The sequence below is a fragment of the Lissotriton helveticus genome, chromosome 7 (genome assembly GCF_964261635.1).
Source record: "Lissotriton helveticus chromosome 7, aLisHel1.1, whole genome shotgun sequence".
Classification (NCBI taxonomy): Eukaryota; Metazoa; Chordata; class Amphibia; order Caudata; family Salamandridae; genus Lissotriton; species Lissotriton helveticus.
In genome coordinates, this window is record NC_136068.1 from 1,648,233,725 (window position 1) to 1,648,259,709 (window position 25,985).

Here is a 25,985-nt window from a genome sequence, read left to right on the forward strand (position 1 = left end):
CAGTCTCCATCCTTGGTGTTTGGAGTTGTGATTATTTCGCCTGCAGCTAAAGGTGGCTTGGGGGGAAGAGGGTGACTCTTGGTGAGAACAGAACAGAGTTGGAAGTGGGCAAATTCTTCTGAATTGCTAATAGTTAATTATGTTTTTTAGGCAGCAGCACAACGTGGAATACAGAATTGCTTCTGTATCACTATCTAATTTTTCATGTGCACCACAGCAGTTTAGCGTACGTGTCTTGAAAAGTGCATTGCTTTTTAGTATGTGACCTTTGCTTCCCAAGGGTACGAATTAGGAATATAGAAATGGTGAGCAGTATTCTATATTTACTGCAAGTTCCAAACCATTCACATTCTCATTCAACACGCACTGACTGACTTTATTTCTTTACGTTTTCGTCTTGAAAGCTGAAAATATGAGGCAGATCTGAAGGACCTTTAGTTTTATGGAATGTGCTGCCAGTAGCAGTTACCTAGAAAAACATTTTTAGGCCTGGATTAGATGAAGTCTGTTAAATACTGAGGGGCATATTATCAAGGGGGTTTATCTCTGCTTTTTTGGCTTTAAAAGCCAAGAAAGCGGAGATAAAATTATCTCCCTATTACCTAGCTGTCGCTAACACCAGTTAGCGACAGCTAGTAGGAGATAGCGACCATCTTGGGCCCCACTTTGCATGTCAGTGATATTTATCACTAATGACATGCAAAGTGGGCGTGCCAAGATGTTAGCGACTGGAAACAGTCGCTAACATCGCTATCTCCTATTACCAACTTTTGGAGATATTCGCGCTAAGCGCGAATATCTCCAAAAGCTAACACCTGCCCAGAGCTGTTCTTAGCCATGTTATCCAATGGGAGGTGGATAACATGGCTAAGAGCATTAGCTCGGTAAATGCATGAATATCGCTGACTTTTCAGCGATATTCATGCATTGCGGCCGTTTTTTATCGCATTTGCGATAAACCTTGGTAATACCAAGGTTTATCTGCGGTAAAAGTCACGCAGCTCAGCGGTAACATTTTGTCTCTAACCAAGCAATAGCGATAATTATCGCTATTGCTTGGTAATATGCCCCTGAATTTTTTCAGTCCTCACAAACGTTTTTTTTCCAAACGTTGGGCATTATCCTCTTAAATATTTTATTTAAGAGACCTTGTTCCCCACATTTCTATGTTTTAATACTGTAAGTAGTTCAAGATAAATATTGTTTGCTTTATTATACCAAATTTCTTTGGTGACCAGAAACATTATAGATTATACAGATTGTAACAGAGCTTTAATCTAACAGTGGCTGAGAGTGCGCATGATGACTTTCTATTGTAGAAATACATCTAAAAGACAACCTAATGCCCCCAAGAGTGCTGTGTTTGACTACTGACGGAGTTTAACATTTAATGCTCTGGTGGGTGGATGAAGGGGGTGTTGGGTGGGGGTTATGTTTGTGCACTTTTATGGAAAAAGAACAATTGATGGACATACTGAACTGGACGCCTCTCTTTTTCACACTTAATCACTGTATCAGTTGGATCTACATTTAATTCCATACTCTCTTGCGGGTGTTTACCTGATGGACTTGCCTGGAATAGCAGGTGACGGACAGAGGCTACAAACAGAGTGTCTCATCTCAGAGCAGTGGGATTGTTTTCATTCCCAAATTTAGCCAAAGAATTGGCAGCTCACTATCTGCTGCCCTTGACCTGCAGCTGACATGCCCTTGGGGATAAATGTATTACATCTTTTAAGCACAAGTTTAGGCAGAGGTATGGGTGTTATAGCATAAAGCAGAACATTGTTACCATTAGCTCAAGTAGAACAGCACAAGAAGCAGTTATTTTGCGTGAATTACGATTCTGATGCCAATCATATCAGGCATAGCCATTTTGGCTTACGTTTTAAATAGAACAATTTTAATGAAAGGAATCAAAACCCTAATTTAGATTTAGGACCTGATTATTCAGTTTTATCTGTCACGTGCCCACACACTGTTAAATATTATGTAAAGGTAGAAACACTTGCATGTTAAAGTTGCACAATTGTATCTGGAAATAACCTACAGCCTGATTTCAAAAAAAGGTCTCAATGCGGTTTGGTTTAAGTGTTTTTTCCTCTTCATTGTATTCAAGCTGAGAACGTCCTGCCTAGGATATTTAACAGGAAATTCAGAGCAGCAAGAATGTTTTCCATTGTAGTCTGTTAGTTTGGCATGAGAAGTCACAAACAACAGGGCAGAGCTGTTCTTTAAATAAATGCATGTAATCTGGGTGGGACATAACGGAAAAACAGAAACAATGTATTAAATATGGATCTAGGACAAAATTAGTATTATTAGAAGAAGATTTGACGTGTATGTTAGTTGAGACTGACTTGTGCTTCGCTCATAGCACATCACTCTCCCAGCTGAATTAGCCTGGCATGTACAATAAACCTTTTTGTACTCCCTTTTGTTGCAGATGTGGTGATTAAATGATTTGCACTGCTTAAAGGATTTTTTTCCCCGACATCGTGGCAGAGCCAGCCAAGAGATGCCCTTTGCTCCTGCCTGCTGCTGCGGAGGTTCCCCTTCGGGCCCGTTTGGAAAAACTAATTTAGTTGTTCACAATTTGAGGAGGATGACAGATGCCCGTTGATACAAAAGATCTGTTTTTTGGACAACAGGGGTACTGGTCTGGGGGACGTCTGCAGCGGCCAGATAAGGTAGGAAAAAAGGGCGATCGTCGAATCCTTGTGTATTGATCCACAACTGTTACAAACGGAGATGTGTATTTAGTTAATCCTGGCAGACCTTTGTTTAGGAATTGTCAGAGAGGAAGAGAGAGAATTAAATATGTTTTGTTGAACCTGACTGACCTTTTGTTTAGAAATCATCAGAGAAATAGATGTATATTTAGTTAAACTTGGCAGACTGTTTTTCTCTCCCTTTGGGAATTATTAGGAAATAGGAATTATCTAAGAGGTTTATCCTGACAGTTTGAATTAGGAAAACGTCAGAGAAAGAGGAAAAGTTGACATTTTGTATTTATATGTTATGTGAGTAGTTTTTCTAAATATATATGTATATATAAATATAATGTAGATTTGTGATTGTTATATCATGTGTAATAGATTATAAGTTCACTGCATTATCGGAAGTATCAACTGTTTTTTTAGTTTGAACTCCATTAGGACAGGAGCCTTTAAGAATAGTAAAAGTTTTTTGGTAGATTAAAAGGAAAATTATAAGGTCATGCCTTTCTTTAAGAAATCTTCCAAGGGGAGGCAGGGAGACAAAGGGTCTTCTTTAGGTCATATGATTTCCACATTTCCAGGAGACTCTGACAGAATAAAAAGACATTGTCTGGAATGGGCGGAAGGCACAAAGGCTTCCCTGGTTCCATGGCCACCAGATGACTCTTTTGATAATACAGTGATAGCCCATGTAATATCATGTATCTTAGAAGCATATAAAGGAGATACGAGAACAACAAGATTAGCATATTTGAACATGTGGAAGATATTCAGTCAGAATTCCCATGTAGATGCCACAGCGCCATCCCCGACATATTCTGAGATAATTAAAAGACCCTTATGCCGTCAGGGTATCTATCCATCATTGTCAGTGGAAGATAAGGAATCCACTACCTCAATAGACTCAGTGGACACTGATGTTCCAGCTTTAGGCTATAAAGATACGATATTAATTCCTTTGACTGACATAAACAAAGTTGCACCAAAGGTTGATGACTTATTAAAAATGGGAGAGGTTGATCTTGCTCAAACAATTAATAAAGGCCCTCTTAAACCTGAAAAAGTATATGAGGGAACAGTGTCCTTAACAGGAGACATTTCAGTAAAATTAAGACAAGACAACAATGGAAATTGATGGAACTAAAGTCAAAAGATATATTAGAATGGGCTAGCAAGATTCCTTAAAACTCAATTGAGGGAAATGGATATTATACTAGCACCCCACAGGTGAAGTTAGATTTAGGGGTACGATCAAAAATATATCAGGAAGAGGATAAGGGTTACTGTGCCATGACCACCACTGTAAAGGGAATACGGAATACAATTAAGAGATTAAGCCTTATTTCAGATGACTGTTCAAATATATGTAATTCCATATCATTTAAACCAGATGCAAAGCCAGTTGTAAGGGACATAGGATATGATCTAGAAATCAAGAATGTGACAGGAGAGGATGAGAAAGATGAGGAAGAAATGAACTCAGTGGAGAGTGAAACTAGAAGGGTTATTGACCAGGAACTCATGGAATTGTGGCAAGAGGCTGAGAACAGAAATGCTGAAATAAATAGAAGAGAATTAGAGGAACAAAGTGCTTTTAGAGAACAATTAAGAGGAGAGCAGGTGTTTCCCAGTAGTACAACAAGGTCTGGGCGTCCATATCGCGTAGAGGGTATGATAGAGTTAGGACAAAGTTCCCCTCCAGCTGAAGTAAGATCCCTTCACGTACAAAATATGCAGGGAATGACAAGTTTTATACAGAGAAAAGGAAGGGAAAAAAACTGTGACTTGACACCCAATGAAATAGGAGCAAAGGGAGAACATGGTTGGTATAATGTTGTCCCATTTACTAATACCCTTGCAGGATGAACAGCAGGCATGGTGCCACAGATAAAAGTGTGGCCAAGAGCAGGATCCTTTGAGCCTGAATTGATAAATAAGGCTGATTTATGTATTTTTCAAGGTTATGCGGATCCAGAGTGGGATTATGATTACATGCAACAAAGTCTGTGTGTGTGGAAGAAATATGCTTTAAGGTCTGACACAACTTATGAGGGACATGGTGACAGGAATACCGCTGAAATGCAGATGCTACTGGTGTATAAGACACTGGGAGCACAGCCTGTCTATGTTCAATGGCAACACATGGATAAAGAAAATCTAAGAAAAAGCCTGCCTCCATTACAGGAAGGAGCAGGGAAATGGATAAAAGCATTTGAAAATGCAACAGCTGGAATACCTTTAGTTCTTGGGGATGTAAAGAGTCTTTTGAGCTCCATAGTAGGGGATTAGGTGGATAGTATAATGAGACGTGTAACAAGGAGTAACTATTACTAAAGGAAAAAATGATGGGTCTGCTTTTGGAGTAGTGTACTCTAGAGTGTGGACTGAATTAAGGAATAAGTACCCAGACAGACCAGATATTGGGGCATTGATGACACAAACTGTGGTGCCCAATTCACAGAACTAACTTAAGACAAAATCGTAAACTTACTACCATTTTGGTATTCACAGAAGACACTTACTCATTTTGGTATTCACAAAAGACACTTACTCAATTCGGTATTCACAGAAGTTAGGAGTCCTACCTTTAGGACTCCTAAATGCCTTCTGTGAATACCGAAAGTCTTAAAGTTAGGATTTCTCTCAGTTTAAGAGTAGTAAAGTTAGGACTCCTAATTTTAGGACTCCTAAATTGAGAAAAATCCTAACTTTAAGACTTTTGGTATTCACAGAAGGCATTTAGGAGTCCTAAAGTTAGGAGTCCTAACTTTATTACTCCTAAACTGAGAACAATCCTAACTTTAAGACTTTTGGTATTCACAGAAGGCATTTAGGAGTCCTGAAGGTAGGACTCCTAACTTCTGTGAATACCGAAATGAGTAAGTGCCTTTTGTGAATACCAAAATGAGTAAGTGTCTTCTGTGAATACCAAAATGGTAGTAAGTTTAGGATTTTGTCTTAAGTTAGTTCTGTGAATCGGACACCACAGTTTGTCTCATCAATGCCCCAATATCTGGTCGGTCTGGGTACAGCTCATTCCATACACAACACATGTTCCCATAGAGGTGGCAGGAGTGCGAACGCAGGAGCGTCTCCTTTATTCTCCAAATTCACCAGCAAATTTATTAGGAAGGGATATCATGTCTAAATTAAACCTGACAATAAGATTTTGCTCTGATGGGTCCATGACATGTGAAATACCAGAGCAAGCGAAATCTGGGATACATTTACTAAGAATACCAGAGGAAAATGTGGTTAGAAGGGTAGAGACAGTGCTTTATAAACTGCTAGAGGATGTAGTACTTACGGTTCTGAAGACAGAGGAAATACTTTTAAGGAGATGCATGGAATTACCACTAAGACTAATTTTCAGGAGACAAGCTGGTGGTGATGTACTAGGACAGGTGAATACCCTTTATCTTAAGTGCATGGAAATATCCAGAAGGTGGGGCCCTCTGGTGGCATCAGATAATGATGGAGGAATTTGGAAGGTCCTGATTTTTCTTATACCTGGTCTGAGACCGCGGGACATTTCTGATTTAGAACTCTTTTCAGACGATCCCACCAGGACTAAGATAGTTTATACACTCATTGCACCTTTGGTAGTATGTGTTTACCGTGCACAGACCACGTTACCAGTTGTGCCATCCCCCTCCAATGAATTGAAGCACTTGCAGCAGTCCCACCTTGTCTCTGGACATCAGCTCCAGATGAGGTAGGACTGATACTTTCTGCAGAACCATCTAAGATAAAGTCAAAGCCAGTGCACCATTGCCAAGTGTAAAACAGTATCCAATGTCTATTGAAGCAAAAGAAGGTATTAGAGGGGCAATGAAAATAATGACAATACAAAGACTGAAGGATCAGGGAGTCTTGTATTCCTGTCCATCGCCTGGTAATACAGCAATTTATCCTGTAAAAAATTCTCCAGGTAATACTTGGAGGATGGTTCAGGATTTTTGCCCCCTTATTGCCATAGTATTAGCAGAGTACCCCATAATGCCAGACCCATCTGTGATATTGACTAATATACCAAGTAACAGCAAATGGTTTTCTGTGGTGGATTTAAAGAATGCTTTTTTTTAGCATAACTTTACATCCTGACAGTCATTATTTGACAGCCTTCAGTTTATAAAAAACACAACTTTGTTTATTGATTAGAATCACATTGGTACATTACATGATTGAACGACACATTGCATATTGTCATCAAGATATTACAGGTAAAGCATTAATCAAGAGTTGTTCATTACATATCTCCTACCCGTCTCTCTTGCCTTCGCATTTCCATTTCAGTTGTAGATGACACACATAAATCTCCCCTATGTTCGTTCCACCGTGACCACTTCTTATCCCTTTTTTTGGGGCATCCCCTAGCCTTATAAACCTCAGTCTCCGCCATCATACATCTATCCATTTCTTTGGCCCACAGGGAGACACGAGGTGGGTGCCTGTCCCCCCAGCCCCTAGCCACTTCTCTCTTAACCTTGTGTGTAACCCAGCGTTGTAAATTGCCTTTCGACTTCTGTCAGGTCAGTAGCGTCCCAGATGTTCAATAACCCAAGCTGTGGTATAAGTGTTATAGCTTTCCCCAGGGCTGAGTGCATATGAGTCATTGCTCCCTCCCAAAGGTGGCATATCTTGGGGCAGGACCATAGTGCATGGTAAAATGTGGCCTGCTGCCCACATCCCCTCACACATCTGTCATCAGGTTTGGATCCTATGCTGGCCAGTACTGTCCCTGTCATATATGATCGATGGAGTATTCTAAGTTGAATTAGGAGAAACCTCTGGGTGATAGCTGCTTCACGTGGGGACATCAGCGCCGATTGCTAATCATGTTATGTTATGTTATGTTATGTTAATTTCGATTTATATAGCGCTAAATCACCGACAGGTCTCTTAGCGCTTGCTTTGGGAACCCGTCCTGGCTTTCCCTGCGAGATAACCCCTACTGGGCATCCCCAAGGTGAAGACCAGGCATCCCATCGCGGTGAGGCCATAGTGGAGATTAAGCAAGCTATTGCCCAGAGTTGCAGAGTGTGAACCCATGATTCGAGTAGGCACCGAGGCGAGAATTATCGAGTCCGTGGACATTTTGAGCTCAAGACCCTGCCGCGTCAGGAATTGAACCCTGGTCCCGGGTCTGACCTCTGTATCAGGGTCTGCCTCCTCTAACCAGTGAGCCACACTTCTCATCATCATCCTCTATAGGGCCTATGTTATCTTGCCATCGCTCCGTAAGCTTCGGGAAGGCATCTGGGAGGTTGTTACTCAGCTTCTTGTAGGTTAGGGATATTACCTTTGAACTAAGAGGCCCGTCAAGCAGGCAATCTTCCAAGGGCGACAATTCCAGTATGTCTTTAAAAGACGGAAAAGCCGCCTGTAACGCGTGTCGGATCTGTAGGTATCTATACATTTCCCCCTGAGCCATCTGATATTTTGTCTGGAGTTCACTGAAAGACAGTATTGCCCCCTTTTTAATCAGATCCCCCACTTTTGATAGTCCAATATGGTCCCATTTGTTGAATCCGGGCTGATAGCCTAGCCGTCCCAGCCGCTGAGCAAACCATAGTGATGTGGCCAGCGAGAGAGTGCCCGCCCATTCTAGACAAGAGGTAACCAGACGCCAAATTTCTAGTGTATGTTTGGTCGGTCCGAAGAACTTCCCCTTGTTTTTTCTGTCACTAGTATACAAAGCCCCCAGATAACCAGAGCGGTCAGTTTGGTATCTGTCGAGGGCGTATGATGGGTCATCTGGGGGATGATACAACAAGTGATTGACAGTCACCAGCTGCACTGCCCAATAGTACCTCTGCAGGTCCGGGAGGGCTATGTCCCTGTCGCACCAGTTTTTTGTCAATTTTTGAATCGCAATTATGGAGGCTTTACCGTAACATTGCAGCGTGGTTATCTCGCTCTCGATAGCCCTAAAATACGAGTCTGGGACCCTGTGAGGACAGTTTTGTAGGACATATAGAAAACGCGGGAGCCTGCGCATGCACATTTCCGCCGAGGAATGCGCATGCACAGTCTCCCGCGCATGCGCAGTTCTAAGAAAAAGGCTAGATGGATAAGGAAGATGACCCCGCGATAAGGTACATTTTTAAAATCTTAGTTTAGGCTTTAATGTTCTTTAATATTGCGAGCGGGGGGCGGGCCGGCGGCGGGTGGGTGTCGCGTTACTTAAATATGCGGAGAGGCACGGAGATTGGTTCAATCTCCGTGCCTCTCCGCGTAAGTCCGTTACGCGACTTCCGCCCACCCCTAGACTTGAGTTGTCCTAGGGCCTTACCTATTTCTTCCGTCGAGAGGTCTGCCTCATAATTTTCCTATCCACCTCTGAAATGCATGGTACATGGGAGAGGTGTGGCGCCGCGGCCAGGGCGACTGACCCTGGAATCTGGGGATCGGGGTTCGATCCCCGGCTCCGGCGGCAGGTTAGCCCAGCACCATGTGACTCTGGGCAATAGCTTGCTTAATCTTCCCGATGGCCCCCAGCGCCTAGAGACCCTTACGGGTGATTGTGCGCTTTACAAATGTGGATTATTATACATCACTGTCTTTAAGGAGCAGGTGGGAGTCTTCTGCCGTATAGTGGGTAGAGGGGGAGTATACCCCCTCATAGTGAGCGGTGAATTGTTCCGCTATGTCCTTTGGGTGAGCTACTATGTCTTCCTCCAGTGTCATCAGCTTATGAACGCACCAAGAGCCCTGCTCCCGCCTCTCCAGCCACGCCAATGTCCTGCCCTTCCTGTCCTCGAGCTCATAGAGTCTTTGCTGAATTGCACGGTGCTTGGCTACCATCTGTGCCATAGTCTTAATCCGAAATTCGTCCTGTTTCAGGAGAAGCCTATGACTGGTGTCAGGCAAGGGGTCGAGCGAGTGCTCCCTCTCTAGTTCAAGGAGGTCAGAATCCACTTTGGGCAGGAGCTCCTGTTTTTTGGTGATATATCCAGACTTCAACATCCGTGCCACCCCCTTAAGTACAACCTTGAATGTCTCCCATATTGTGCATGTGGAATCAACAGGGCCCACGTTCTAAACAAAGTAGTTCTCTGTTTGTGTACGGAGTTCATCTCTAATGTCTGGTATGGGTAAGAGCCATGGGTTAATCACTATTGTGGCTGGTGGTTGGTGTTCCCACTGCGTGTATTCTGTCCAGACCGGAGAGTGATCCGATATCCCTCTAGGTAAGACTCTGTATTGGGCAAAGTTGCCAATGGAGGACAAATGTGTGAAGAAGTGATCAATTTGTGACAAACTACGGTGGGCATTGGATAAAAAGGTAAACAGTGTGTCGGTGGGATGGAGTATCTGGCCCACGTCTGCCAGATCCAATGCCTGCGCAAAACCAAAGAGTAGATCGATAGATTTGTCTTGTGGCCTTGGTGGCTGTCGATAGACAGTATAGTCTAGTGTCATGTTGTAGTCACCCCCCATAATCAGTACACCCTCCCAAAGTCCAGTCAGCTTGTTGTCCAGGTCTTCCAGTGCCGTCTTGCCCAGAGCGGGCGGCAGATAGACCGAAAGTATATTGATGTCTTCCCCTTCCCATTGGGCCTCAACCTCCGTAAATCGGCCTGCAGTGTCCGCCCATGTCTTGTGTACAATAAGGGGTGTGGTCTTTTTCACCAGTATAGCTGTACCCCTTGAGCCCGTAGTGTAGTCTGCGTGTGCTAAAAGTTTATACCCCCATCTAGTGAGGACTTTGGATTTCTGGCCTACCAAATGGAACTCTTGCAGTAAGACCACGTCTGGCGAGTGCCTCTTCAGGTATTGAGGCACTATTCCCCTCTTAATTCTATCCCCCAACCCATTCACATTCCAGGACATTACTGTCAGATGTCGCTCACTGTCCTTCCCCATAGTTGCGTGTCACCCTACGTCCCATTACACAGATCATGGCAATGTAGGAGAAAGCATAAACCCACTCATTTAGCAATTGTCGTCCAATAGTCAATATGTCCTTTGTGCTCTTTGAATGCTTTAAGTCTAAAGACATACTATTAAGCATTCCTTCATATAGTACTCTTCCTAATATCGGTGAAACAATAATCACAGCAATAAACCAAGCAACCTCTAAACAACCTCCCTCTCCACTTCCCCTGCTCCTCCCCCTCCCTGCCCCCCTGCCCGTAGATTCAAAACTACCCACCCTCAAACTTGGCAGAGTGCTTCTCCCCCCCCTAGAATGTTGAAAGTACACAGAGAAAAGCAGCCCCTCTTCCCATTGAATCAAGTCAAAAGAACTGGAATTGTAGCCATCCACTATGAGCCAGATGTGTCCCTCCCAAATCACTGCTAGATAATCACATAGTACGTGGGATCCTTACATTAAAAGATCATAAAATAATGAGTATCATCCCCCGCCCCACTCCCCCGACCCCACTACTTGCACTTTTGCTCGTGTCCCAGCTTGAGCGCTCCATTCCTGACGCCTTTGTCCATTAGTCCTATTCCTCAAGCTGGTTAGGAACATCCGCTGGGCTTCCTTGGACCATCTCCACTGGAGCTCCATGTCGTTGGCCCGTTTACTCTGCCAACCTCTCTTCTGGCTCCCTACCATGGTCCAGCCATCCACCCATTCCCAGACTGCCTCCGGGGAGTCAAAAAATCATGACTTGCCATCGGATTCAACTCTCAGGCGCGCAGGAAACAGCATCTCATATCTGAGCTCCCTGTCTCTGAGTTCTTTTTTTACCACCTGGAAGCTGTGCCTTTGGGCCTGCACTTGGCCGTGAAATCCGGAAAGAAGGCCACCTCGTAGTTATCCATTTTCAGAGGGGGGTTGGAGCAAGCTGTCTGTAAGATAATGTCTCTCTCGCGGTAGTTGAAAACTCGAGCAATAATAGGTCTCGTGGCGCTCCAGGTCGGGGCTTACATCCTAGTACTCTTTGGGCCCTTTCAATCAAAAAGTAGCTGGATAGAGTCTTGGGGTTAAGGTGTTTTGTAATGAGGTCCTCCACATATAGATCCACCACCGGCCCCTCTGTTCTCTCCGGAACCCTCAAAATGATAATGTTATTACGGTGGGCCCAGCCTTAGTAGTCATTCGTAGTTGTTGCGACATTCTTTTCTGCTTTGTTTACAGTCCACACATCTGTGTTTGCAGCTCTGAGGTGTCCATCTGTAGGGCATTAGTGACTATTTTTAGCTCCTGGACTCTCTCATCCATCTTTCGGAAGTCGGCCCGAAGCAGCGAGACCTCAACATTACCCGAGTCCACCGATGTCCGCACTCCACTGATAGCCGCCATAACATCGTGAAGGGTGGGCTCTGAGCCCTGCGCCGATGTCGCTGCATTGCCCTCCTCCCCCGATCTCGGGGAGCTGCTTGTGTCTCCAGCCATGTACCACGCAAATGTTGCCAATTGTTTTTGGGGGTTACCCCTGGGACCTATCCCTCCCGTCGCCATTGCAGCGCTCCGTCAGCCAGCACACTTGGCAGGGGAAGGGGCAGTCAAGGTATCTCTATCCCAGAGTCGCCTTTGCAATCTCAGCTGGTTGAATCTGCACAACTTCCTTCACTGAGCCCAATTTCCAATAATATGGTAAGTGTGCCGAGTTATTCAGACACCCCCAACCTCCGGACCTTCTCCGTAGATAGCATCGTAGTCCCACACAGTGAGTTGCGCTGTCTGTGACAACACTCGATCAGCCCTTAGGGGGTGGGACCCACTTCAGCGCTTTACCATCCACCAGTCTTCCCCTGCTCCCTGCGGGTCTCACCAGTCACCTGTACGCCGGCAATAGGGCCTTCCAAGAACACGCAACTCCACTTCACCGCGGGTCATGCAACAGCCTTCGCCATGTGCCTTTTATGTCACTCCACACCAGACTGGATGTAAGGAGGTCTCCCAAAAGTCCAAAGGGTCTCCACCTCTATGTTGTGCCAAGGACCACTGCTGAACAGCACTCCAATGTCACCTCCACCCCCGATGCTCAGGGGAAGAAATGGGGAAGGGGCAGCAGCCGCATTACCCGCATCAGTTGTATATCCCACTCAAGGAGCGCTCATCGGGCCAGAGGCAGTGCGGGTTCCAGCCTCCTCCCAGTTCAAGCCACTAGTCAGGGACCACTGAACAAACAGGCCCCAAGCCGGGGCCTTAATTTTCACAATGTGGTCTGGGTCGCCGCAAGTGGACAATCTGCAGCACTGTCTATATTCCGCCCGACCCAGTCGCAGCAGGCACATACAGGTGTGGTCCTCCCCCACCACTCGCCGCCACTGTCCCAGTGCTGGTGAGTAGTAATGCAGCGTTTCACGGGCCGCCAAAATCGTAGCCGCGCCTCCCCTCCATCTAGGCCCAGAAGTCGGGGCCTTGAGTAATGCGATTAGTACCTCGCCCTCTGGCAGTGCGTACCTCCAATCTGCCCGCAATCACCTCTCACTCCGCGTCCGCCGTTTACCCGTGGGAGTTGGAGGTCGCAGCGCCTCCGCTCAGCAGCCCCAGCCTTCTCCTCACTACAGGGCTCAAAGCTGTTGTTGCCGTCACCACGAGACCGCCATTAGGGGGTTTAGAGAAAGGCGTTTGTCTCGCTTCATTATCGCCGCTTCCTCTGGGAGTCTCTCGTGGGGGGGGTGGGGTCTGGGGATGGTTCGCTCCAATATTTGGGCAGTTGTAAGAAGGGATGGCACCGGATAATGAAGGATTTATGTTTGGGAAGGTAGGAGCTGCGTTAGGCAGCGGCCATCTTGAATGGCTGCTAGCCACGCCCCCGACAGCCTTCACTTTTTATGGTGAACAAATACAGTACTCTAGACTTCCACAAGGCTATTGTGAGTCTCCATCGGTGTTTAATATAGTATTGAGAGATGATTTGTTAAATTTCCAGTCAGACAGTACAGTTTTGCAATATGTAGATGATTTATTAATGTGCCGTAAAACAGAATCTGAATGTGTTCTGAACACTGTCAGTCACCTAACGCTACTTGCTACTAAGGGATATAAAGTAGACAGGAAAAAATTACAGTTTGTGCAAAAAGAAGTATTTGGGCCAAGTGTTGTCTGCAGAAGGCAAAAAGATAGCAGGTTCTAGAATACAAACTATACGTGATCAGCCTCAGCCAAGACAGTAAAAAACATGCAGAAATTTCTAGGCCTTTTATAATTTTGTATGTCAGTGGGTATTTGATTATACTTGAAAAAGAGGGGGGGACCGGGAGCCGACATTTAAGCAGGCAGAAGGTAGCCTGATGCGGGGCCCTAATAGTCCTGTACTGGGCGGTTGGAGACCCGCAGTACAAGAGCTGCAGCTCGACGGGGATGTAAGAGAGCACAGTGTTGCTCCACTCGGCTGGGTGGAGGCAACTTGCTTGTTTTGCCACACTCGCTCTGATTCAACCACCCAGGACAGGACTACTAGGGCCCGCATCAGGCTACCTTCTAAATACATTGGAGCCTGTTATTAGTTGTGCACTACACTTTCACATAGGTCCTGAAGAAATGCCACACGATTCCTTAGGAACAACTAGGCATCTCAGTGACTGCTGTTAGGAACATCACACTCCCACAAGGCGTCCATTCCATTTTATTTAGGCAGGATCTACCTAAATCATTACATTTCTTTGAGAATAGGACTGACCCTGACTTATTTTAGGTCTCACTTCACGTGCACAAAACCTCCACTGTCTCCTTTCCCACACGCACCCTACGGCTTCTTCTAAAATGATTTCCGGCAAAGAGCCCCATTTACGGCAAGCCCGTCGGGAATTGCAGGGCCGGCCCGACGAGGAGCAAGGCCCAATGATGAAGCAAGACACCTCTCGGGGTGTGTGAGGCCAACATGAAATAAGACCTGTCCTTTCCCCTCCCCCTTCCACCCTCACTTTAGGAACTGCATTCTCTTTGTTGACATATTTGATTATGCTACCATCATACAACCACTATTATATGCAATGAAGCAAGCTAAAACTGACAACACAGGCATACATTGGAGTGATGACAGTGTAAGTGCATTTCAGACATTGAAAGAAGCAATTGCTTCAGCCCCAGTGCTAGCAAATCCAGACTATACAAAGAGATTTTCTCTGTTTTCTGCTGCAACACAGGATTCCATGATATCAGTCCTTACTCAAAAATACCCAATGGGTCACAAACCCGTCGCATATTTTAGTGGACTATTAGATCTAGTAATGAAAGGTCACTTTCCTTGTGAGTGAGCGCTTGCAGCAGCAGCTTTTGCAGTAGAAAAGAGTAGTACTATTACAGGAGGAAGCGCTGTAACATTGTATATTGAACACTCTCCATTTGCTGTGCTGCAGAAAAGTAAATGTACACTGAGCACTCAAACAGGCTATGAAGTAATACTGTCAAACCCTTCTATCTGCATTGAGCGAGTTCACTCAGTAAGCCCTGCAACTATTTTAGTGCATCCACTAGAGACCACTGATCATGACTGTAGTGCAACATTGGAGAAGAACGATCACCTGGCACATGAAGACCCCTTGTCTGATGGCTGACAACTATTTATTGATGGTTCCTCATAGATATACCAGGAGACAAGTAAAAGGCATACAGGCGCAGCTGTTGTTGAGGCCATTGGTACACCTACTGATTATACCTTGCACACATTGCACCTCTTACCCTTGCCATCCCAAGACTCAGCCCAAGTGGCTGAATTAGAAGCATTGATAACAGCCCTACAGGCTTGTCAGGGTCAGCCAGTAACAATATACACTGATTCAGCAATTGTAGCTTCCACAATTCACTCAGGGCTGAAGAGATGGGAAAGGCGAGGATTTCTTAAATCTGATTGGACACCAGTAGCGCACCAACATCTTTGAGCTGACCTTATTGCTGCATTGCAAATACCATGTCAAGTAGGAATGGTTAAGTGTCAGGCACATACAAAGGGAACATATTTGATGTCTAAGGGAAATGAAGCTGCTGATACAGCAGCAAAGGAAGCTAGTTTATATGCAATGAAAACATGCACTATGCAAACTCTAGATGCAGATGATGAGATTGAGATACAACACTATGAGAATATTTCTACAGAGGCATTATTAGACATTCAACATGCAGCGCCACAACATGAGATAGATCTCTGAAAATCAAGGGGGAGGGGTGACTGGATTTCCAGATCCTCTTTATAGATCGGCAACTTCAGGTAAAGTTATAATGCCTCTGTCATTACTTATAACAGCCCTTCAACAACTTCATTTACCAACACACAATTCTAAAAGAGTAATGATGGATGAATTAAATAAAAGCTGATTTAACCCTAATCAAGGACCATTAGTTGATGTATTTCTAGCTTTATGTCATGCGTGTTATCAGTACTCTAATAAGAGGTCACCATAAATGCCTTGATACTCTATTCCAAGACCAATAAGTTCTTTCATAGAGTTACACATAGATTTTGTAGATATGATACAAAAATGTAATGGATATAGGTATTTGTTAGTAGTGGTGTGTCCATTTTCACGATGGATTGAAGCAGGACCCTGCTCCAGGTGTGATGCTGACCAGGCAGCCAAATTCCTGGTGAGAGAGGTCATACCTTGGTAGGGGGTTCCGGCGGCGATACGCAGCGATAATGGAAAACACTTTGCTAACACAGTATTTCAGCAAATTACTACACTATTAGGAGTGAAACACCAGTTTACCTCAGTTTACCGCCCAAAGAGTAATGGAATTATTGAGAGGATGAATGGCTTATTGAAAAGCAAAGTGTCAAACATTTGTGAGACATTGAAAAAGAATTGGCTTTACTGCCTTCCCCTTTTCTCTGTATTCATTAAGAAATGCCCCTTCAAAAGATCATCATTTGACCCCTCACCAAGTCGTAACAGGTAGGCATTCTAATTTTTCTTTTAAACAAAATCAAATGATTCGTTCTAAGTCTGCCTCAGAAAGTGTTTGGCAAGAAATGAATGCATACATGTCTGCCTTAACAAAAGCTGTACAGATTTATTATAAACAGGTTTAGCAGCAACAGGCCAACAGTACTGCACCACCCCTGCAATTGTCTACAGCCATCGACATGGGTTCCTGGGTCTTCGTGAGCAACTTTGTGAGAATATGGAAGGATTCCAAGTTTCTTGCCCCTACCAAGTAACACAGAGCACGCCAACAGCAGTAAAAGTGGAGGGGATGCGAAATTGGGTGCACGTAATGGACATTATTCTATTTTTGCCTCACTCCCACAAGGAGTGGAGGAGGCAATGGTCCAAGAACAAATTATACAATGAAGAGACAGCTAAATTATATTTTTCATAGTATAATAATGAGTTCAGTGTTTATGATTATTACTCTGATAAATAGCAAATTGCTATTGTATTATGTGTTATGTAGATGCAAAAGATCCCACCCATAGGGAAGAAGTATTACGCTTTCGTAGACCTGTTTTCAATGAAACAGATATACATCCTCTGCATGATTGTCTACTTGATAATTTGTGGTACAAAAGCATGCATGATATAGATACCAATACACAAAATGATAGTTGTTATGTGTGTTCTCTTATTCCCCATGCCATAGAAACACCACCTTAAGGGCCAGATGTAGGTAGGCATTTACCGGTCGGTAACGGACGAATTCGGCCGTTACCGACCGGTAAATGCAATTTGAGATGTAGGGCCCTGTATTTTACAGAATCGGTAAATTTACCGATCGGTAAATTTACCGATTCTGTAAAATACCGAGTTGGTATTTTTACCGATTTGGTAAAATTGATATGTAGGTGGGACTCTTCTGAGTCCCACAAGCATTAAAAAATCGGTATTTTACCATCAAATCCTATTTGATGGTAAAATACCGATTCCGGTGTGCATGCACATGTGTGCATGCACACCTGTGCCATATGACAGGCAGACCTGCCCTTAGGTATGCCTGCCACATGGCACCCGAACCCGTTTTGGGGGTGCTAGAGGGTGTCAAAGTGACACCCCCTGCACCCTTGTGAAAATCGGCATTTACCGATTCGGTAATTACCGAATCGGTAATGCCCATTCATTCCTATGCAGAAAAAAGGGGGTGGTGATGAACAGAGTGTCTGAATTAAGCAGACCACTCTTACCCAGTCCAAAGATCAGGGCTTGATCCATCACCGTTATTTAGCTCACTGCCCCATCCCAGCTCAGAACCTGGCTATATGCAAATTAGTCTGTCCCTGGCCCAGTGCATCATGGGAACAGGGCAGACCAAACTACCAAGCCAATTCTTCACCAGAAAGGATACAAGCTACCGGGGACCGGTTTCTGGCATTTCAGCCTCGTCAGCCCGGCTTGCTTGAATCCTGATGGAGCAGTGAGCAAGGGACTCATGTCTGAGTATACCCTGCCACACCTATAGTGGCCAAAAACAATTCAGAAAAAAGGGGGTGGTGATGAACAGAGTGTCTGAATTAAGCAGACCACTCTTACCCAGTCCAAAGATCAGGGCTTGATCCATCACCGTTATTTAGCTCACTGCCCCATCCCAGCTCAGAACCTGGCTATATGCAAATTAGTCTGTCCCTGGCCCAGTGCATCATGGGAACAGGGCAGACCAAACTACCAAGCCAATTCTTCACCAGAAAGGATACAAGCTACCGGGGACCGGTTTCTGGCATTTCAGCCTCTCTGTCCATCACCACCCCCTTTATGAATCGTCTTGGCCACCACAAGTGTGGAAGGGTATGCTCAGATGGGAGTCCCTTGCTCACTGCACCATCAGGATTCAAGCAAGCCGGGCCGAAGACGGCTGTTATGCCAGAAACCGGTCCCCGGAAGCTTGTTTCCTTTCCAGTAAAGAATTGGCTTGGTAGTTTGGTCTGCCCTGTTCCCATGATGCACTGGGCCAGGGTCAGACTAATTTGCATGTAGCCAGGTTCTGAGCTGGGATGGTGCAGTGAGCTAAAAAACGGTGATGGATCAAGCCCTGATCTTTTGACTGGGTAGGAGTGTTCTGCTTAATTCAGATACTCTGTCCATCACCACCCCCTTTATGAATCGTCTTGGCCACCACAAGTGTGGAAGGGTATGCTCAGATGTGAGTCCCTTGCTCACTGCACCATCAGGATTCAAGCAAGCCGGGCCGAAGACGGCTGCAATGCCAGAAACCGGTCCCCGGAAGCTTGTTTCCTTTCCAGTAAAGAATTGGCTTGGTAGTTTGGTCTGCCCTGTTCCCATGATGCACTGGGCCAGGGTCAGACTAATTTGCATGTAGCCAGGTTCTGAGCTGGGATGGTGCAGTGAGCTAAAAAACGGTGATGGATCAAGCCCTGATCTTTTGACTGGGTAGGAGTGTTCTGCTTAATTCAGATACTCTGTCCATCACCACCCCCTTTATGAATCGTCTTGGCCACCACCAGTGTGGAAGGGTATGCTCAGATGTGAGTCCCTTGCTCACTGCACCATCAGGATTCAAGCAAGCCGGGCCGAAGACGGCTGTAATGCCAGAAACCGGTCCCCAGAAGCTTGTTTCCTTTCCAGTAAAGAATTGGCTTGGTAGTTTGGTCTGCCCTGTTCCCATGATGCACTGGGCCAGGGTCAGACTAATTTGCATGTAGCCAGGTTCTGAGCTGGGATGGTGCAGTGAGCTAAAAAACGGTGATGGATCAAGCCCTGATCTTTTGACTGGGTAGGAGTGTTCTGCTTAATTCAGATACTCTGTCCATCACCACCCCCTTTATGAATCGTCTTGGCCACCACAAGTGTGGAAGGGTATGCTCAGATGTGAGTCCCTTGCTCACTGCACCATCAGGATTCAAGCAAGCCGGGCCGAAGACGGCTGTAATGCCAGAAACCGGTCCCCGGAAGCTTGTTTCCTTTCCAGTAAAGAATTGGCTTGGTAGTTTGGTCTGCCCTGTTCCCATGATGCACTGGGCCAGGGTCAGACTAATTTGCATGTAGCCAGGTTCTGAGCTGGGATGGTGCAGTGAGCTAAAAAACGGTGATGGATCAAGCCCTGATCTTTTGACTGGGTAGGAGTGTTCTGCTTAATTCAGATACTCTGTCCATCACCACCCCCTTTATGAATCGTCTTGGCCACCACAAGTGTGGAAGGGTATGCTCAGATGTGAGTCCCTTGCTCACTGCACCATCAGGATTCAAGCAAGCCGGGCCGAAGACGGCTGTAATGCCAGAAACCGGTCCCCGGAAGCTTGTTCCTTTCCAGTAAAGAATTGGCTTGGTAGTTTGGTCTGCCCTGTTCCCATGATGCACTGGGCCAGGGTCAGACTAATTTGCATGTAGCCAGGTTCTGAGCTGGGATGGTGCAGTGAGCTAAAAAACGGTGATGGATCAAGCCCTGATCTTTTGACTGGGTAGGAGTGTTCTGCTTAATTCAGATACTCTGTCCATCACCACCCCCTTTATGAATCGTCTTGGCCACCACAAGTGTGGAAGGGTATGCTCAGATGTGAGTCCCTTGCTCACTGCACCATCAGGATTCAAGCAAGCCGGGCCGAAGACGGCTGTAATGCCAGAAACCGGTCCCCCGAAGCTTGTTTCCTTTCCAGTAAAGAATTGGCTTGGTAGTTTGGTCTGCCCTGTTCCCATGATGCACTGGGCCAGGGTCAGACTAATTTGCATGTAGCCAGGTTCTGAGCTGGGATGGTGCAGTGAGCTAAAAAACGGTGATGGATCAAGCCCTGATCTTTTGACTGGGTAGGAGTGTTCTGCTTAATTCAGATACTCTGTCCATCACCACCCCCTTTATGAATCATTCATTCCTATGGGCTTCAATGAATGGGCATTACCGGTCGGTATTTGCAGATTCGGTAAATACCGAATTTTACCGATTCGGTAAATGCACATCTGGATTTACCTACATCTCGGTACTTCTATTTTACCACTTCTTAAATACCGAATCGGTATGATTCGGTATTTAAGAGGTGGTAAAATAAAATTACCTACATCTGGCCCTTAGTGTATCCTACAGTAGTGCCTCCTAGTATGACAAAGTGTTTATTGCATATTTTATTGTATGGGATAAAAGCATAGTTACAGCCAATGCATGTTAGCCCTATGACAGCCAGAGTTAATACAACCAGATTTGATACAACCCCTGAAATTTTGCAAATTTTGACAGATAAAACAGAGATAATAAAAGAGATATCCAGAATGAAAGGAGCAGGGCAGAAATATAGTTAGGGAGGAAACCTTATTGGAATGAGGTATTCCAGGGAGATCTAATCCACCATCCACCTGTAATAATCATTCTGCCAAACCATTGCCCCCTGATTGCGCTGCCAGGCCAATATTAAGTATTAAAGCATCAGTATTTGCCACTAATAAAAGGTTTAATGGAGCTAGTTTTTCATGTAGGGCCATATCTTTATGGAACGGCACAGAAACAAAAAATCATTTGAGATTTGATGATATAAAAGCATCATGTCAGCAAGTATGGGATGAAAACATCCAGAGATATACATGGACTGGAACTAAACTTCCCCCTAAGCTGGCTGTGAAAATAATTCGATTTTCTCTTTGCTTTCAGGGAAATGGGATTGTTAAAGTGGGACGGAATCTCAATTGCAGTTCAACTATTTACAATGCCGATATGCAGGGTGGTACTTCCAGCCTTATGGATTTTTACTGGCAGCGTAGATCTTAAATATACACTCAATTACCCCCCGACTGGAGCGGAATCTGCTCTCTGTTGACTTTGCATACTATATCTATGGTAATAACTGCAAAATAAATCAAAGATTTGTATTTGCATTCCATGAGTAAAGCATCAACTTTGCTGCATCATCACAGAAGAAAAAGGATGGCTGAGTACTTTGGAACTTCAGTGTGGCAGGATGAGCCCAAAGAGTAAAGGTTGTTCAATGATGCCCAAACATTTTTTGGAAGTCTGATACATATGTTTCAAACAAAAGCAACTGCTCGCTGGGTTCAGATCACCCGCTGGGAGCTGATGACAGCCATAAATGCTACTGAAGATGGTTTCAATGCAATTAAAGAAGAGCTGCGTTCAATCAGACTCATGGTGATGGAAAACAAATATGTTTTTGGACTTAATGACAGCAATCGAAGGAGGAGTATGTAAAAAACGTAATTCAGTATGCTGTACTTTCATACCGGCGAAAGATGAAAATGAGGGAAATCTAACTCAGGCCATATTGACTGTGTATAATTTGAATACACAGATGAAGAAAGAGGGGTGTGCTCCAGATGAGTAGTTCAATGGCTGGTTTGATTGGGTGCCGTCCTGGATGTCGGGGTTGTTTAAGGCCTTGTTGCCTCTAATAGTTCTGTTGCTATTGATGTGCCTAGTATTTCCGGTTATCCTAGCATGTTGCAAGAGGGTTACAGCTAAAGTGGGAGGTATGTTTTCTATAAGGAGAAATAAAGTGATGCAAAATACAGAACTGGAAGAAATGCACAGGGGTAGTGAGGAAGTAGTCGAAGAATTGACTAGAGAGGGGAATGAAAGGAATCAAAACCGTAATTTAGATTCAGGACCTAATTATTCAGTTTTATCTGTCACTTGCCCACACACTGTGAAATATTATGTAAAGACAGAAAAACAGTATAATGCTGTTTAAACGTGCATGTTAAAGTTGCATAATTGTATCTGGAAATAACCTACAGCCTGCTTTCAAAAAAAGGTCTCAATGCGGTTTGGTTTAAGTGTTTTTACCTCCTCATTGTATTCGAGCTGAGAATGTACTGCCGAGGACATTTAACAGGAAATTCAGAGCAGCAAGAATGTTTTCCATTGTAGTCTGTTAGTTTGGCATGAGAAGTCACAAACAACACGAAAGAGCTGTCCTTTAAATAAATGTATGTAATCTGGGTGGGACATAACGGAAAAGCAGGAAGCTTTTTCTAATGTGAACATTGTATTAAATATGGATCTAGGCCAAAATTAGTATTATAAGAAATAGACTTGAAGTGTATGTTAGTTGAGCCTGACTTGTGCTTCGCTCATAGCACATCACTCTCCCAGCTGAATCAGCGTGGCATGTACAATAAACCTTTTTGTACTCCCTTTTGTTGCATATGTGGTGATTAAGGGCTAGATGTATCAAGAGTGTGGTTTGCGATTCTGTATTTGCGATATTTTGTGAATCGCAAATGCAGATTCGCAAAACGCGATGTATGTTGTTTTTTGCGAATATTTTGCGATTTCTTAAAAATCGCAAATTATTCTCAGAATAATTTGCGATTACTTAAATTGCAAAATTCGCAAATTAAGAAATCGCAAAAAACTGAAATCTCCTAATGCAGGAACAGGGTGATGACATCACAGTCAGGAAGTGGGAGTGATTACCTGCACCTGCTTGCCTGAGCCACACCCAGTGGCGGTTGGAAGACTGTTTGGGAGCTGAGCAGACCTGTTTGCCTTGTCATGGAGTCTCAAAACCCACAGGAGGGAATGGCAGGAGAGAAAAGGAAGAGGAAGCACAAGTTCTCAGAAAAAGAACAGGAAATATTGATAGAAGAGATGGATTGCAGCCATGAGTTGCTTTTTGGGAAAAAAAACACTGAAAGTGCCAGAAGCACGTAAAAGAAAAATTTGGCTGGACATACAGCAGAAGGTAAATTCAGTTTGTGTGACCACCCGTACCACCGAGGAGTTATGCAAAAGATGGTACGACATGCGCCAGAGGTCCAAGCAAAGGTTTGCAGCAAGACTGAAGGAGGCCAACAAGACAGGAGGTGGGACATCTACTGCTGAGCAGCCTACTCCATATGAGGAGCTGGTGGAGGCCACTCTCTTGCCGGAGAGTGTGAGTGGTGTGGTTGAGATTGACAGCTCTGACCCTTCACAAACAGCACAAGGTAAGATGCATGTTTGTATGTTACTGAACTGTTGGGATACCCATGTGCTTTAAATTAGTACAAGTACACAGTGGTATGAATGTTTAAGACCAGGTACACAGATTCATATACAGTGAGCAATGCATAATGGGAGTTGTAGTTACCCTTTTACATGTTAAACTTCACATTAATGAAATACAGATTAACATTGTGCTTTTGAAAGTAAGACTGAAATGCACTACCAAAGATGATTTATGTAAAGTAGAAACACTTTATTAATTTCATAAAGCACTCCATACAACAAACTCATATGTCTCAATCTACAGCCACAGCACAGGCAAGTCATTCCAGGGATAAAAGTGATGGTAATCAATCACCTCTGCAAGATGTTTGTGCTGCAGAAGACAGTAGCAGTGATGACACTGTGTCAACTCCCATTGTCAGGAAAAAGCGCAGATATGTGGCCCCTCTACCTCCTTTAAAAGATGATGGAATTGAAGAAGGTGGTGAGAGAGAGAGTGTTCAGGACACAGTTGTCCCTGGAGTTCCTGAAGAGCAAGCACATGCACAAAGAAGGTCACGTGTATATACTTTGGAGAGATCTAGGAGCAGCAGTAGTGGACATGTGGATAATCCAACTGTCTTTGCAGGGTTGGAGCAAGACATGCTACATGTGCAGCGCCAACAACACAAGGCCCTCCGTTACATCAATAGGCAGTTGTGCAAATTGAATAATAATCAAGAAAGCATGGGAGATGGGATGAGAGCAATGGCATCATCAATGGACAGGCTGTGTTTGGCTCTTGAACGCACTGAAGAATCACGCAACAGGGCAGCTCACAGAGCCCATGTCAGAATGCATGGCTACACAACAGATTGTGCACTGTGACATGCAATTTTACAAGGCGTAGCATTACTATGCAGAGAGAGGTATGTGACTGCACAAAGAAGATAGCCAAAGGCCTAGACAAGGTCACATCTGCTGTGGAACTACTCCAGACAGCAAACACTGGCGCCAATGCACTATTTGAAGCAGCAGACAGCAAGGAAACCTCCAGTAGGAGTAGTATCAACCCCACTCCTACATCACAGCTAACACAGCACAGGAGTGGTAGGAATGCTGGACAGTCTGCAGCCATGGGGAGCATGGAATCTATGCAGCGCTCTGCTCAAAGCCGCCAGCACAAAAAATTACTTTTTGCTGATTCTAATTTTGTTCTTAAACATTTACCATTTTGTTTGGATAGTAATAAGAATTAAATGTTGCCTGTGCATTAACAGGTCATGTTGCCCTACGTTAGTAGCCTCAATGTTTTGAAATTAAAAACATTCACTGCAAAAGCAAATACATGTTTTTGAATTCATTATTTTACCTAAAAGTAATTGCGTGTTATCTCAGTACATCTCTGACGGCCAGCAGTAGCTCCTACTCCTGCAGTAGCTCTTCTAAGTGGAGGTATGTCATCATCATCAGATGTGTCTGAGTCACTCACTTCAATTTCAGTCCCTTTTCTCATAGCCATGTTATGTAGCATAGCACAGCTACTTTCAATTTTACAACATGTTCGAGGAATGTATTGTAAAGCACCACCACTTTTGTGTATGCAACGAAAACAGCTTTTTAAAATTCCTAATGTCCGTTCAATGACACCACGGGTTGACCGGTGTGCCCTATTATATCTTCTTTCATGGACATTTGATGGATTCAAATATGGCGTCAGAATGAAATCACGTACAGCATAGGCACTGTCACCTGCATGATGAGAAAGAAAGAATGAGTGTGTGACATCAAAGAATAATTATTGTGTGAATGACTGTAAAATTGTGGTACATTTACCTAGTAGATATCCCTCTCCAAACTGTCCAGCACTCAGACGTCTATGTATTCCACTATGCCGAAAGATAAAGGAATCATGAGTGCTCCCTTGGTACTTAGCCACAATATCAGTGATAATGTACTTTGGATTGCACACCATTTGAATGTTCAGCGAATGAAAACTTTTCCTATTTCTGTACACATATTCTGTGGCTGCTGGTGGAGTGATGGCAATATGGGTGCCATCTATACATCCAATCACATGTGGAAAACGTGCAATTTGATAAAAATCCAGTTTAGTCTTTTGTATGGCTTGCTGGGTGTTGGATAAGTAGATGGGATGTTGCAGCCTGTTCATCGTTGCATCCAGAAAGACATGAAAAAAGAGACACCCCACCAACCTCTGCAATGACCCTTTGAAAAGAACCAAAAGCCAAAAGGTGTAAATGTAAATGTAAATGTAGTTGAGCTTATATAGCGCACAGCTACCCGCAGTGGGTTTCCCGGCGCTTGCTTAGGGAACCCTTCCTGGTATTCCCCTGTGAGATAGCAGGGTATCCACAAGGTGAAAGTCAGGCATCCCGCCGCGAGGGGCCATTGTGGAGATTAAGCAAGCTATTGCCCAGAGTCGCAGAGTGTGAACCCGTGAGTCGAGGAGGCACCGGGGCGAGAATTATCGAGTCCGTGGAATTTTTAGCCCAAGACCCGCCGAGGCGGGGAATTGAACCCTGGTCCAGGACCGATCT

The 25,985-nt window shown here is 44.5% G+C and overlaps 1 pseudogene; it reads left to right on the plus strand.

Annotated features, from left to right (window-relative positions):
• The first annotated feature begins 4,010 nt into the window (after positions 1-4,010).
• LOC144769610 (uncharacterized) lies at positions 4,011-22,644 on the plus strand (annotated as a pseudogene).
• Positions 22,645-25,985: the final 3,341 nt, after the last annotated feature.